A 4,043-nucleotide genomic window follows, 5' to 3' on the forward strand; every position below is an offset into this window, starting at 1 on the left:
TTCCTGGGCCTCGTTCCCAAAGACTCGGGTTCTGCGGGCTGAGGTCAGGGAACTATGTTTTACGAAGCTTCCTGGAAATTGTGGTGCAGCCTGTTTTCAGTGGGTATTTGAGACCCACCGTCCTGGCCCACTGAAGTGCGCAACTCCATGCCTGAACAAGACCCTGCTGGAGAGATGTGTTCTCAGGCTGCCATCCTGCATCCACCCTCAGCCTTCTGGCGAGCAGACTTGCCCGTGGACCCCATATCCAGCATTGGTCCTGCTTTGAATGTCATCCCATCAAATGTCTTATGAAGGTCCTCATTTTAAACACAGTATCCCCCCAGTCCTTGGGAATGGTCCTGGGGCCTCATACAGCCTGTGCATTCTTGGGCAGGTAGCCCTGGCTGGAGGTGACCCAGTTGTATCAACACCAGGCTTGTCCACTTCAGACTAGAGGGCCTCAGAGGACATTCTACACTTTACTTTAAAAAAAATTATTTAATTAACAATACATAATTGTTATTAAAGAGAAAAATATATAAATAGGCAAAAGGGGATTTAATTAGTTATTCCTAATCCCTCTATGCCCATTATTAGTATCTTCTTGTATAACTTTCTAAACTTTTTCCTATACAAATGTGTGTGCACGTGTGTGTGGGTGTGGGTCTCTGTGTGCTTTATGTGTTTATTCAACAAATATTTATGGATTGCCTACTCTGTTAGATACTGTACTGAGAGCTAATAATAGTGGTCAAATGATACACACAACGGAGAAGGCAATGGCACCCCACTCCGGTACTCTTGCCTGGAAATTCCCATGGACAGAGGAGCCTGATAGGCTCCAGTCCATGGGGTCGCTAAGAGTTGGGCACGACTGAGTGACTTCTCTTTCACTTTTCACTTTCATGCATTGGAGAAGGAAATGGCAACCCACTCCAGTGTTCTTGCCTGGAGAATCCCAGGGACAGAGGAGCCTAGTGGGCTGCTGTCTACGGGGTCGCACAGAGTCGGACACGACTGAAGCGACTTAGCAGCAGCAGCAGCAGCAGCAGCAGATATACACAAAAATCCCTGCCCTTAAGGAACTTGCAGTATATACATTTGTTTAAACTTAAAAAAGAAAAAAGAACGGTATACAACTTTTAAGGGATCTTTTCCCCTTAATAGTATATTGCAAATGTCTTTCCATGTTTTATCAATGAATGTAGATTGATATCATCATTGTAATGATCATACACTATTCCATTGGCTATAACATTTAACCAATTATACATAAAATGACTTGGTCTAGTTTCTCACTGTTATAAGCAATTTTGTGATGATCATGTTTGTCTAATGATCTTTGATGCCTTTAGACATTATTAGATATTACTATTTACTTAGCATAAATTCATAAAAATGGAATTTTGAGGTCAAAGGGCATGCACTCCTTTTTCTGTTTTCAGGACAGTTGTTAAGACTTTTCATTTTGAAATATAAATACAGATTCACAGGAAGATAGTACAGAGAGGTTCCATAGACCATTCACCCCGTTTTCCCCAATGGTTACATCTTGCAAAACTATAGTACAATGTTAAAACCAGAAATTTACACAGTGACAACGTATGCAGTATTGTTCTATGTGATTTTTATTACATGTAGATTCCTGTAACCACCGCCAAACCACCAGACTGTTCCATCACCCAGAGTCCTTCCTCCTGCTAATCCTTTATAGTCATTCTCATCCCTCTCTCTTCAACCTTCCCAGATGCTGACAACCACTAATTTGTTCTCCATCTCTAATTCAGTTATTTTGAGAATGTTTTGTAAGTTGAATCAAACATTATATGGTCTTTTGAGAAACTTTTTACTCAGCGCAGTGCCCTTGAGAGCCATACCAGTTGTTATATCTATCAGTAGTCTCTTCCTTTTTATTGCTGAGTGGTGTTCTGTGGTATGGATGCACCACTGTTTTAACCCTCACCTATTGAAAAGCAGTTGTTGGGTGTTTTAAAAATATAGCTGCTGTGAATATTTGCCTACAGGTTATGTGGGCAAAAGTTTGCCTTTCTCTGAGATAAATGCCCAGGAATACTATTGTTGGATCCTATGTTAAGTGTATCCTTAGTTTTTAGAAACTGCCAAACTTCTTGGAAGGAAAGTTATGACCAACCTAGACAGCATATTCAAAATCAGAGACATTACTTTGCCAACAAAGGGTCCGTCTAGTCAAGGCTATGGTTTTTCCAGTGGTCATGTATGGATGTGAGAGTTGGACTGTAAAGAAAGCTGAGTGCCAAAGAATTGATGCTTTTGAACTGCAGTGTTGGAGAAGACTCTTGAGAGTCCCTTGGACTGCAAGGAGATCCAACCAGTCCATCCTAAAGGAGATCAGTCCTGGGTGTTCTTTGGAAGGAATGATGCTAAAGCTGAAACTCCAGTATTTTGGCCACCTCATGTGAAGAGTTGACTCATTGGACAAGACTCTGATGCTGGGAGGGATTGGGGGCAGGAGGAGGAGGATGAGATGGCTGGATGGCATCACCGACTCGATGGACGTGAGTTTGAGTGAACTCCGGGAGTTGGTGATGGACAGGGAGGCCTGGCGTGCTGCAATTCATGGGGTCGCAAAGAGTCGGACACGACTGAGCGACTGAACTGAACTGAAACTTTTTCAGAGTGAGTCTTCCATTTTACATTCCTACCGGCAATGTCTGAAAGACCAATTTCTCCACATCCTTGCCAGCGTTTGGCATTATCACTGTTTGTTATTTTGGCTGTCTCAGTAGTTGTGTAGGGATATTTCACTCAGGTTTCACTTTGCATCTGGATGATGGATAATGCCATTGAGTATCTTTGCATGTGCTTGTGTACCTTCTGTATATCCTCTTTGGTGAAATGTTTGTTCATATCTTTTGCCTGTTTTTTTTTTTTTTCTTTCTTTTGCCTGTTTTTAATTGGATTGCTTATTTATTTATTTTTACTGCTGGATTTTGAGAGTTCTTTATATGTTTTCTAGTCCTTTGTCAAATATGTGGTTTGTGAATATTTTCTCCTGGTCTATAGCTTGTCTTCTCATCTTCCTAATAGAGTCTCTTGCAGAGGATAAGTTTTTCGTTTTGAAGAAGTCCAATGTATTGATTTTTTTTCTTTTATGGATCATGCTTTTGATGTTATATCTAAGAACTCTTCACTGAACTCTAGGTTTTGAAGATTTTTCTCCTATGCCATCTCTGAAAGATTTATAGTTTTACAGTTTATCTTTAAATCTGTGACCCATTTGGGGTCATATTTTGTGTAAAATGTTGGTTTGTGTTGAGTTCCACAGTTTTTGCCTATGGCTGGTCAATTGTTCCAGCATCACTTTCTGAAAAGACTGTCCTTTCTTCATTGAATTGCATTTCATCCTTCGTCAAAGGTCTGTTCTTGTGTGGAACTATTTCTGGGTTTGCTCCTCCATTCCAGTGATGTATGTTCTGCCAATATCACACAGTCTTAATGACTCTAATTATATAATAAGCCTTAAAATCAGGTAGAGTGATTTCTCGCACCATAATTTTTTCTCAAAACTGTTTTAGCTGTTCTAGTCCTTTTGGCATGTACTTTTGAAGGCCCTTGATAACATATTGCCCCAGTGCCCCCAAAAGGTGGTGCTAATTTAAACTTCCGCTAGCAGTGTGGGGAGGTGCTGTTTCCATACACCCACACCAGCCCTGGCTGTTATCATTCTTTTTAAATCTTGGCCTATCTGATAACTGAAAAATTATATCACATCCTTATTTTCAATTGCATTTCTTTGGTTACCTTTCAATCTAGGAAGGCAGCCAGGGCCCCCAGATCTTAGGTATAAAAGTTTGGTATCCTTGAAGCTTCACATGGAAGATTTCAGAAATGTCCATCAGAGAAAGCAGACGGGTTTGTGTGGCATCCATTGGTGATGCCTTTTCCTTCGATGAAGGCATTTCACACCCTCTTCCTAGTTTGTTCTTGTTCTTCTGGCTTCTGGAGAGGAAATCATCTGTTTAGCCACCATACACGTTCATCTTCAGGCAGGCTTCCCTCCACTGAAAAGCCCAAATGTC

At 41.0% G+C, this 4,043-nt stretch overlaps 1 protein-coding gene across 1 annotated transcript in view; it reads left to right on the forward strand.

The window, feature by feature from the left end:
* The window catches only part of HIVEP3 (HIVEP zinc finger 3), a 565,238-nt gene that overhangs the window by 323,880 nt on the left and 237,315 nt on the right, over positions 1-4,043 (forward strand). The window lies entirely within an intron of this gene.

The sequence above is a fragment of the Bos taurus genome, chromosome 3 (assembly GCF_002263795.3).
Source record: "Bos taurus isolate L1 Dominette 01449 registration number 42190680 breed Hereford chromosome 3, ARS-UCD2.0, whole genome shotgun sequence".
NCBI classification, from domain to species: domain Eukaryota; kingdom Metazoa; phylum Chordata; class Mammalia; order Artiodactyla; family Bovidae; genus Bos; species Bos taurus.